Source organism: Oreochromis niloticus, linkage group LG13 (genome assembly GCF_001858045.2).
Source record: "Oreochromis niloticus isolate F11D_XX linkage group LG13, O_niloticus_UMD_NMBU, whole genome shotgun sequence".
Lineage (NCBI taxonomy): Eukaryota > Metazoa > Chordata > Actinopteri > Cichliformes > Cichlidae > Oreochromis > Oreochromis niloticus.
The window spans coordinates 26,769,091-26,781,893 of NC_031978.2; the positions used below are offsets into that span (position 1 = coordinate 26,769,091).

General features: G+C 39.1%; 1 protein-coding gene across 1 annotated transcript in view; it reads right to left on the minus strand.

The window, feature by feature from the left end:
* adgra1b (adhesion G protein-coupled receptor A1b) overlaps positions 1–12,803 on the minus strand; it is a 175,378-nt gene that overhangs the window by 93,802 nt on the left and 68,773 nt on the right. The window lies entirely within an intron of this gene.

Sequence of the window (12,803 nt, forward strand, 5' to 3'; positions counted from 1 at the left end):
CAGCAATTCATGAAACAGTTAATATTAATGGCATCATAGTGTGCGTAGAGAGCAGAGCAGTAGTGCTGTAATATTCTGCACGCCATCTGACACAAGAGATGTTTAACATTATTAATAAAATTATGTATTATTTAACCCCTGCTAAGAGTCTCGTGTAAAATCAAAACGTCTTATATTCAGAAGTGTGCGCCTGTGCGTGTGTGTGTGTGTGTGTGTGTGTGTGTGTGTGTTCTAGAGATAAAGGGACAAAGTTCAAAAGATCAGACAACTATGCGAATATGAAATGCGAGTGGGTTACTGGTGTCTAGATTGTAAAATGCCAGTGCTAAAGCGTGCTTCTTTATTACTGCCAGGGGTGCCAGTGACAGGGCACTGGGTGATGAATGCCATCTGACTGTAGCACAGCAGGTAGCCCAACTCGTGAGATCACCATAATAACCTAATGTCATGTCAAACTGGAGACACAGTTAACTGGCTTCAGAGATGAAATGTCAACGGCTGTCGCTAAGTTGAGAAAACCATTTAAACTGTTCAGGTGATCGGGTGATGTAATACTCGAGTATGCTCAGCCACACGGTGGATTGTTTTGCCTTTTTTTGTTTTGCCTTAGATTTGTGGTGACAGCTGGCAGCTGCCCAGTACAATAGGCTTCCAGTACTGGCCAGTCTTCTAGTGCTGGCTGAGTGAGTTGTGTATTTGAGGAGGAAATGTATGACTCATTCACTTTCAGAGTTATACTGGGATAAAAACCATATTGCTATTGTTGGCTGAAAACCTGAACATCAACAACTATTCAGTTTTCAGTTTGCCTGAGATTTTCTTTATTTTTACTTTTTCAAAGGAGGAATTTATCTGCTGGAGATGTAATCCTGAAGGTAGCATATAAAAGTTTTTTTTTTATATGACAGCAGGAGACTTACCTGTCATGGCAGTCATAATTTTATTTCATGATTAAAAACAGATTGGTGTGTAAATTTTTCTGACAGTATGCTGTGGTTTTTCAGAGGTCACTGAACACATCACAGTTCACTTGCCATCATTAGCTTTTTGATTTTGATTTTTGGCGGAAGTTGCTGGAGATCCTTGTCTGTTCAGTGTCTGTGATTAACTTACTTAATGTTATGTTATGTTATACTTGTTGTATGTGCTGACTTGTAATGTTAAATCACAGAGTTCGTGACTTCTAAATGACTGACTGGCAATATTCTTTTCACAAGTGAGTCTCAGCTTCCTAGTGGAAATTGTGGGGTAGCAGCTTCTACGACCATCACTTCTCTACTGGAACATCAGACTTTCTTCAGCATCCACTGCCTGTAATCACTTCTTCACCTCTCTTCAGCACTGTCCTTTGCTTTAAATCCAATTCAATTTTATTTATATAGCGCTTTAAGGCGCTTTATATTGTAAGGTAGACCCTACAATAATACATACAGAGAAAAGCCCAACAATCATATATTGTATCATCTATATATATTATATATATTACATCATCTGTGGAAGAGAGCCAGAGATTAATAACATGTATGATTAAATACAGAGAGGTCTATTAACACATACTGAGTGAGAAAGGTGACTGAAGAAGAAACACTCAATGCATCATGGGAATCCCGCTCTGTTCTGTCGGGTGGTCATTCAGCTACGCTCCCTTACTTTTGGCTTTCCATGCATGCATGAAAGATCAAATATCCCTGATATTTAGGCTTTCCACATATGAAACTTTACAACTAACCTGTGTTACTCACAACAAGAAAAATGAGGAGCTACATGTTTGAATTCACAAATTTAGGTTGAACTGTCTTTTTGAAAAAGCAGCAGCTTTAACTAAAGATGCTGAAACTAGCATTTCAGTACCAGTGATGCCAAAATAATAATAAAAAAATAATCATACTTAATTTAACAAGTGCAGCAAGTGGAATAGAGGAAACTAGTTCAAGGGCAGCAACAGATTCATCCAATGTGAGAGAAGAAAAAATATTTTAGATTTTACTTGGATAATTGGGGACAAAATATACATACATGTATAATGCAACTAAATTTTAGGAACTGCCACAAAATATTCATAGCAGCCCAAAGAAGGCACTCCATGCCTTTACACAGATTTCAAGGTGACAAAGTTTGAGTGATGCTATCTGAACAAGCTCCTATGATCCAAGATGAAATGCTGTGTTTGTGAATTGTGACAACTACAGATGCTGCAGAAAACTTACAATACAATGTCAACAAAACTAATGTTAGCTCGTTGTAAATCAGAAGATGCTCAAGTAGATGTGACAGCTCTGTTTTTCCAGTTAGATTTGCTTTATCGTCAGTCTTAGTAGGGTACACCATGCCCTGGCAGTAGCTTTATAGGATCAGGAGACAAGGATACAAGATAATGCATGAACAAAGATCTCATGTTTCTCAGTTTGAGGTTTTTTTCCAATATGGACTACTTGATTTCATCTCCAATAAATCCTTGTGTCTGTTAATTATTCTGAGCTTTATGTCTCCTGTAGATCACTAATAACGGGACAAGGCTTGATAACCAAATCAACACACTAAAGACGGAGCAATATGCCAGCAAGTGTAGAGTCTTGTTCCCCACATTCCCACTTCGATACCATGTGTCCTGCACCAACTGAAGCTTCAGAATTTTATTGAACTCTATAAGGAAAACTACCAAGTCATTTCTGCTTGTGTTTAATACTAAATGTTATTTCATATACTTGATCCAAACAGTGGTAGGTCAGACTCACTATGCTTTAGCACTTAGTTAATGACTTATGCCAAAGTGAAGTAATGCTTGGCATGGTATACAAGTTACAACAAAAGCTGACATCATAGGCGCTCTTATGACCTCTTATGTTTTCCTGAGACTGAGGTCAGGATACACAAAATCACCCTAAACATGAATTTAATATATCTTTTAAAGTAATTATAGTATATGCTATGTTTACAACTGAGTCTTTGTCAGTTCATGTCACGCAGGGAAACATCTCTACTCATGTGAGGAGCCCCAGAGATGAGTGATGCAGGTTTACAGTATGGCTACGGGCAGTATACTTTAAACATAGTCTTTTTTGACAGGAAGCAATATTATGATGCAGACACAATATATAATTTAAAATGACCTATTTTCCAATGGATTCCTTTTCCTAAAACTTCAGGTTGTCATTTTTCTACAGAAGCTGTCAGGACAAAGCTGTCTGTATGTGGTACAGCTTTCCTGATGAGAGTGTGTCACACCACAGAGAAAATGAGATCTTGGCTAAATGCATATAAAAAAAAGGGGGGGATAGTCAGAGATGAGCAAATGCCTCCATTCATCTCTACACAATGCTGCAGAGTGAGATGAAAAAAACCCCACATTGTTATGCAGCAGCAAAACACTGCATTGGACAACACAGCCAACAGACAGGCTGGGTAAGCACAGCGCAAAACACAGGAGTATCCTGGAAGATTCAGCAAAATGTTTAATGGGGTATCGGCACAAACTGGATGGGGCAGTAAGGAAAGTGAAGGTGCTATGTGGGCTCTAATTTAAAAAAGCAAAACAAAAAAAGTTAGAAATGACCTTTATGTTGCCAGAGTGCACTTTAAGAAACGATGGGATGGGCTGATTGATTCAGTTGGGGACAACTTGTCCAGCACAGAATCTACACAGGAAGTAGAGGATCAGCTCCTCTGCTCTTCTAAAAAGGGAAATAAATCACTGTCTCTCATTCAGTGGAAATGGATAGAAGTCCCCCGGGTGTGCTGATCTCCAGTCATTGATGGAACAATTTTTCCTCTCTCCTTCTCCTGTTCTTAGTATCACCCTCTCTTGTTCCCTGCTAAGTCTCTCCTTCTCACTTCTTACTCTCTATTTCCTGGATGTGTCCACCTGTCTGTGTCTAGTCCTTCATTTGTCACTTTTGGCTGTATTGCACTCAGTCTTGTTCTTTTTTTTTTTTTTTCAATTTCAGTTCTCTGTTTGCCTCCTGCCCTCCTCCTCCTCCTCTCTCTGCCTTCCTCTCTTATGATGTGTTTAGCATTCAAGGCCTCTCACTGCTGCATCACAGGCCTGTTTGTTTCACCGAGCTGCAAAGAGAGAAAAAGATGTGATTCCTCGGGGAGGGAGTAAAAATTCTATATGCCTTCATGCTGAAGAATAATGCATCTGCATGGACACTCAGCCACACACATACCGTACGAGCTGCAAATAGTTTGCATAAAAACAAAATCCGGAGCATGTATTAAGTCATTCGCCTACACGGACACACACACACGCAAGGATGCATGTGCACTGTCCGCACAAGCCAGCACACATGCATAACACACCCACGTCCTATTGTGAAGCATAACATGAACTAATAAAGCCTTAATACTTAATAACTGCCAATGCCTGCTGCCATTTGGCTTTGGTGCTTAACAGAGTTCAGCATCCATACAATTAACCTCCGGTCGTTTGCATGTCAAATATGGCGGGAGGATTTCCTCAATCTGTGGCCCCCGTACAAAGAGACACAGGTCAACGAGCTAATGAAGAGTCCTTGCAGTGTTCATGTTGGAGTTAAGTACTTGAAATCCTCTATTGCTTATTAGGGAAGTGTACACAACACATCCCTAACATATCCCAATTAGAAGTAAATTATTGAGACATTAGGTATCCGCATTCGTAAAGCTCTGTGTTTACTGAATCGGGACAAACTGGGTCATATTTGGTGGTGCCAGTGCTGACACACAGAGGATTCGTTTTCTGCGCGGCAGCCCTGCGGCTCTATTCTCCTACAACAGAGTCCCCGGATAGAGTCTTCACCTGGAGGGCGACTGGTGGGCACGCATCCAAACACACCCTCACTCCAAAAATAAGCACAAACGCACACATGAAGAGACAAAAAAAGAAAAAAAAGCAGACTAACAAACACACCCACCCACGCAAAACAGGGTGGGTATAATTAAAAAACACTGGAGCTCCGCAGAGCAACTAAAAGCTATATGAGGGGAGAGGGAGGTGCAAATACTCCACCCGTTCAGCCTAAAGGCCTCCACTAATTACCTGTCAATGACAAGGAAGAAGGAGATCTAAAGTGGTAAATATTGTCCCAAACTGTCATCCTCAATGAACCATACACTCTGCAATTCAGTTCAAGGATAATGCCCACTGACTTGGGAAATAGGATAAGATGCCATATGTTTGTGTAATTTAGGGATAATTAGTTCAGAGTCTGTTCTAAACAAAGTGGAACTGTGTGATACCAACCAGAGGTCAACCGGCAAGCATGCTGTAATCAGGCAAGATGCTGAAAAGATCTCGAAAACAGTCAGGGTTTTTTTTTTCTTCAAAAGCTTGTTTAATTTCTAATTTAAATACAACGCCTTTTTTTTCAGATATGAAAATGAAACATCACAGCTACTGTAAATTCTGGAGCTTATGATTAATGTATGTCAGTGAGTTCAAAGCCAGCTGATAAATAACAAATAAAACAAGTGATTCCCAAACTTGAGTTGGGAAAGCAGTTCTGCACTACAAAAACTGCACCACAAAATTTATGAAACTTTTTTTTTAAAATAAATTGTACTAAATATGAAAGGGATAACATCTTTTAGATGACACAAGGAGTTGTAAATGAAGACTGTAGGGCATTATTCCATTTAACCACTTGACGTAGCAGAAGAAGAAGAAGCAGAAAAGGTGCATTTCACAACTTTTGAAAAATAGATTTCAAAACTTGACCTACTGTCTGATTTCCCTTTTGCTCTCTTCTCACACACCTTGCCAGTTTTGGTAACATGTTCTTTGGGCACAGCTAATTTCCAAAGCTCATCTCTTTCACGCCCCAACCATTAGCTGATTTGGACATTCAGACCCCTCAAAAACATGAAATATAGGACATAAATGAAGGTAATTTTACTTGGTTGTCATTGAATAGCTGTTTATTTATTCCATTGTTTGGTACAAACATAATGCGGGCTCCCTGCTGTGTTTCACTACTGCTATCGTTTCTGTAGTTAACTGATGAAAGCCCATTAAAGTATTATTTTAAGATACTGCAAGGTAAATTGGCATAGAAACCAGAGCTTTAGACTCATTTTTGTAGTTCAAGTAAGTGTGAATATATTATCTAATCTAATCTGCAAGAATTTGTTAGCTAATGTTAGCTAACATTTGCTAACATTAGCTCATATTTGAAGAAAGTATAGAAAAGCCGCTGGCTGTAGATGAATGCGTGCATATGTTCATTCACATGTAGACATATTTCGAGCTCATGGAATTCAATTCTAATGGGAATCTTAAAGAAAACATAAATGTCAAGTATGAAATTGTAATTGTCCCACCTAGTTCACTAAACCCAATTAAATGGATAATGAGGTCAGCATTAAAATGCGGTGCTCAATATTCAGGCTGATTTGAGGGTGCATGCTTATCTTCTTCCGATAAATGAACAGTCAGTAACCTGACACTGATTGCTTTCTTTGTCCACCCAGGGATTAGAACATTTTTGGTGTTTTGTTCAATAAGCAACACTTGATATGAGAAGATCAATGTCATACCAAGAAAAAACAGTGAAATTCTGGCAATAATGTTTATTGAGATATCCCAGCCTCCCTCAATAATGATTAGGTTGGACACCCGGATTCCCTTCATGCAGTAATTCCGTTGATCCTTTACCTTTTCAACTAGCACCATCGCTGGACCAAACAGCTTGTCCACTGCTTTTCTTTTTGACCAAATACCTGCAGCGAGCCTTAGCTCACTTAGACACTTTGATGCTGTGTTGGTTTTGTTTTTAAGTAACCTATAATCTGCTTAAGTTCCTCTACACAGCCAGTGTTGGATCCTCTTCTTTTCTCACATAAATCTCACTAAATTTGACCTGCCACTGAGTGAACATCAGGGTGCTTCATTAAATCACAGCATGCTTTCAGGGAAGAACTTCTAAGCTGCTTCAGATGTGCAATATGAAATACATGGAATATCTTATTCTGTCACAAGGTCTTGTTTCTGACAGAAAATGACACAAAACGTGACAAATATGTGGTTTCTTTTAGACATCCAATAACATATCTCTTTTTTTCTGTATGCAAACAGTTGGTGAATAACTATTTAAAAAGCAAAAAAGAAACAGAAAAAAATACTTCTTTAAAAAGTTAAGTAAGGATCACATGTTTCATGTTGGCTGTTTTATTATGCCACTTTTTGGCAAGGTGTTGGCACAGCAGGCCCATATGCTGTGTGTCTAAGTCCAGTTGGGCTCAAAATGGCTCTAAACGGTGCTGAGCTCCTGCCAGAGTGAGACAGAGAGGGGATCATTCAGTCAGCCAATCAGTCAGGTACATGATAGTGAAGGAAACAGTCTGGAAAAGGAAGAGTTTATGGACAAGTGCAGATTTTTAGGTCTTGGCTTGTTTCTCACTTTTACAGCCCCTTCCAAAGGCAGTTCTCTGTCACTGTTACTGTTAGAACTGATACCAGACTCTTTTTAGTGTCATTTATTTAATTAAAAAATTATTGTGAGCACAGCCAATCCAGATAAATAGATTGTTACCAGATGGCAATTTATTTGTAATATTAAAATATGCTTATTTAATTTATATATAAATATCTTCATGTAAATTGTGCCAATTCAGTCGCATGGTGAGCTTATTTGTATGGACCATCTGAACAATCAAAGCATTCATCAACATCACTGTTGATGGACAGTTGTGCAGTGGTTAGTGCTGTTGCTTCATTGTAATTGTGGTGGTTTGAATCTACTGGTTGTCTGAGGCTTTTATGGGGGTGCTGAGGGGAAAGAATCTATGTCACAAACAATGAAAGCATTTCATATATAAACTACACAAACTACAGCATTTAATACAGGGTATGGATTTCTTTCACTGTACATGTCATGTCTGTTTTATTGTCCCTAAATCTTTTCCAAAACCTTCCTGTCCCAGCTCAAATCAAAAGTAGGTGTACTTTTCAAAAAGCAACACACTTATCTCAGTTTTGTGCTTCTCTATCTTCAAACAAATACACAATTTCAATGGCTTTCTAATCCTTCCAATCATCGGTTTAATTTACATTTTAGACATTGTCCCAGCTAGCTTGAATTGGTGACTATCAAGTGACTGTGAATCCTTTCCAGCGTGTATTAATCTCAGGAGTATCTGCTGTGCTCGATAACAAGCTGTGGTGCTATGTGTCTATTGTAGCCCTCACAGTGTGTTGTTAAACTGAGCAGTGTTAGACAGGCTGACTGATGACTCATGGGGAAGTGTGTGTTCTTAAGCGTGTATTATGTGCATTTCTATCCCTGCTCTGGATACACTAAATGTATTGAGCCCACACCAAGTTCACACTCTGCACAACTGCGTCACGTTCCCGTTGGATAAAAAAAGTGTGCTTACTTTCACACAACAGGCCTTCACTCTCACTTAAGAGTGACAATTGTCATATCTGATAACTGCTACTATGTCTGCTGTGCTTTGGGTTTTAATCACAGGCATCTGTTTAAGCATTAGTTGGTGTGCATTGCTTATCCCTCTATTTTCTCATCCATCAACTTAACACTGATTTAGGCAGCTTGGTGCAAGACTCCAAATTAGCAGCTTTATCTCAGCTGAATGATGCTGAGTTAAGTTATTGTCATAGCAACATTTACACACTATGCTTTGATTGCATTTCATTTGAATGTAGGATTATGTAAAGCTTTAAATTTAAGACTCTAATTTGATACCATGTGATCAAGGTTAGAAAAACGATTCAGTGCAGTTTTTGGGCGCGTTCTGGTGTCCACACTGTGTAAAAAATATCAGATCTTCTAATCAAATCTGTTACAAATACACTAATGGACTAAAATATTATGACCACACAGAGATAAAGTTGCTTATATTTTATATTTTATATTTTTATTTGACAGTAAGTCAACAGGCAGTCTTCATCACTGTGTTAGATGGATGCTTGCGAACTGGACAGATGTAAAGACCAGAGTAACTTGGACAGACTGTTAAGGCCAGAGGAGGCCAATAAAAAGATACTATGCAGGCTGATTTCAAGGTGCTGCTAGTTACAAAAGAGTATTTCACATGCAAATAATGCCACTCTGGTCCACCTTACAATTAACATTGAAGTGATCCATACTAGGGCGCTGCTTCACACCCCAGAGCCTTTAAAGAGCAAGACGAGGCATAACACAGGTGTGAGAGTGTAAATCGCCCAGAGAGTTCTCGCTTTATTCATTCTGCACATTCAGTGAGTTGGAAATAATATAACATTCTTCATCTCACATCCAAAAACTGACCTTTGGAGAGATTTTTTCTGCCAGAATTACCAAAATATATTAACTATTTAAAGGTAAATGTGACACTGACAATTGTATGCACCTCATAAATATTACATCAAAATGCAAAATAAGAGCAGTACATCTGCAGATAATCTGCACCTGTGGGTATTAAGATTAATTCTACCACTTTTTTAAATTTGGGGCTGAACAGAATTTGAATTTTACATCTAATCTGATCTAACCTCTCTTCACATATTAACGAGCTGCATTGATGACATTAAATGCTGGATGTCTCAAAAGCTTTTAGAACTGAGACATTAGGATGACTTCAAAATGCAGCAGCCAGAATCCTTACAGGTAGGTGGAAAATTGAACATGTTACCTCTCCCAGTGGCTCCCAGTGAAATGTAGAATTACTTTTAAAATCCTTCCTTTAGTTCACAAAGCTGTCAATGTGTCAGCCTTCTGAAGGTGCTTTCAGTTATTGTAGTCCTGTTCTGTGGAACAAACTATCTGCTGACTTAAGATCAATTAAAACTTTGCACATATTCACAAACAGAATCAAAACCTTTTTATTCACGCAGGCGCACATTTGATAGGTGCTGTTGAGTTGTTTTGTTTTGTTTGTGCTGCTTTTGCTGCCTTAAGGCGTTATAACCTGCACTAGTTTTTATGTTTTTGTCTTCTCTGTTAAGCTTATTGAGTTTACACATAATGAAATGTACAATACAAGTAAAGCTCTTATTGCTATCTCTTTAAAATGTTCTCGTCCTAGGCTAATAAAGCATGTTTTTTAGTCACTGAACACTGGACTAAAGAAATGTCTCTTCACACATTGGCACGCTACTTCCTGCTGCTTTAGGCTACGTCCACACTAGCCCGGATAGATGTGAAAATCGTCTGAAAATGCTCCGTGTCCACACTATCATTTTCAGTCGTTTTCACAGAGTTGTGCGCCCACATTGAAACAGCTGAAAACACTTGCGTTCCAGTCCTGCGCATGCGTGAAACGTAAGACGATTCGACCTGCCTTATTTCTGTCTGCCGTTTATTTACTTTCCGGCTCTTTGAAACGTCGTGGCAAAATGTTGAGGAAAAGCACCGAGTTTTTTAAATGGACTAACAATGAGGTGGAGTTGTTGCTGCGAGTAACACAAAAGTACAAAGTTGCAAAAGCGAGTGAGAATTAAAGAATTTGAAGAAAAGCTATCAGGAGCATGTACAGACTGATATTAATCTTTAATAGGGCCGTCAAAATTGACAGCAAACAAGTGCTGTGTAATGCCCTCCACTATCTTAGTTTAATTGGTCACATGACTGCATCACCTGACTAAAATGTGTCATTGTTTTCAAAAAGGCTCTGGGTTCGCTGTCTACACTGCGACGCAAAAAACAGCGTTTTCAAATGTGTCCGCTTTGGAGAGCGTTTTCAAAACACTGTGTTTTCCTTGACCCAAAACGCCGTCTCAGTGTGGATGGAAGGCCAAAACGGAGAGAAAAAGATGTTTGTACCTTTAGTTTCAAACGAAAACGTATTAGTGTGGACATGGCCTTAATCTAAGTATTTCATCTATGTGGGGCCCTTCAGTGGGGCTTGTTAAATTAAGATTAAATAACATTCACTGTACCTTTAGTTTCATATGTTTGGCTGCCCTAGCATTTGTGTTTGATGTATTTTGATTTCTTCATGCCAGCTATGTGGTGATAATGTCATAATCCCCAAGTGGTAATGCTGTATGGACATGAAATGAGCGTTTTCCATGCAAAGTATGGGTAACTGGAGCAATTTGCTAGTGACCAAAGTCATCACAAAGACATTTTTAGTGCAGCAGCCTCCTTGTCTCATCTCTAGGTCACATATAGCTATTTTTGTTTGTTTCTCTTTTTTACATTGCAAAACAAACAAAGATACTATTTAGCTAAATGATAACCTATGGGATGTGTACAGTGGACATGACTGTTAACAACAGGAGAAGAGCAGTAAGACTAGTGAGAGGCCCCGGGCTTAACAGTTCAGATGTTGGAAACAATACAGTTTAAAAGACTCCAACAATAACACGGATGCTTTTACCCTTTCTTGTAGTAAATAACTTAACAAAAAAAAGTCTTTTTCCTTCCCTGAGAACATGTTGAGACTATGAAAACCAACTGTTTTCAGCTATCAGTAGCATCACTGAGCACTCCATTGTTAGCAAGCAAGATTTGATTTTATGGAGTTGTGCAATGACTTCAATATAGTTAAACTTGACAGTCATTAAGATTTCCTGCTGTCAAATCAGGTTCACCTTTTTATTTTGACATTCAGCTAACAACGGTTTTCTTATGTTAATCTGTAATTGAAATGTTGATTGTCTTAATAATGAACCTTTTCTGTGCTGCTGTTGAAGAAACACTTAGCTGAGATGAGTCACTGATAAGAACCCTTGAAGTTTACACATCACATACGAGCTTCGAGCTGAAGTATTTTTCTCAAGGTCACACAGTGCTGCAACTGTTTAGTGGGAAGATAAAATATTATTTTTTGTTTGGATTCTGCTGTAAGAAAACCTTTTAAAACTCAAAGTACTGGCAGTGAGATCACTTGTCGATAATGAAAATAAATGTTAATTCCACATTCGTCAACCTCTGCCAGAGCAGTATTGTCCTTTTTGTGACTCTGCTAATTTAGGTCAGCTTCCAGAGATACAGTAGAAACAGTGCCGAGCAAAAGTTTGAAACATTTGAAATGCTGAGATGAATCATAAGAAAAAGGTCTTCCATCAGAAGATGAATGGATCACTGCAACAGTTGGCATGACCCTCACTCATCCCTGAGCTCAGTATTACGTTTGCTACACTTTGTATGTGAATAGGTGATTTAAAAAAAATAAACCTATACATCTTTCTTGAAACCTGCTTTACTTCTGTGCTGAAAACCTTTGACACCGCTGTACATTTATATACATGCGTGCGAGCTACACACAGCCTGGAGCTACAAACAAAGTGTGTAATTGCTGACAAAACCTGAAAGACTTGATGAAGAAGAAAGGGGAAAATGAAACAAGCGTGCGGATTTAAAGACAAACACGCACTCATGAGCTCTTTCCTGCTCATAAACACTAACATGCACAGACAGTGTGTTCACACGCACGTGCACTGGTGAATTCATCCGTGGACTGAATAGCTAGAGGGTGCAAACTGTACAAATGTTGCACAAATATGACACTACAGTGCCAGGGGAGTTGAGTGTTTTGCCTGCTGTCTGCAGATGCATAGTGCCCCACGTCTATTTCTCATTTGGGACAACCACAACTGGAGATGCAGTAGAGCTTCAGCTGATTTAAAGTGACAGGTACACAAGGCCACCTTATGCATCACTGGGGAGTGGTCGGCATTCCCTGACTCACAAATTGCTGCCCTACTTGCAGTCCCTGCCCCCACCACAACCCCACCTATAACGAGATGATCTATAGCGTGCCAACAAACCCCAACAAAGGTGTCAGATTGCCAGGACAAATAGGCAACAACAGACTTAAGGGCAGGAGGTAATCTTTCTCACATGCTTCAACGGCGTGGTGCAAGGGAATTCATTTTATTG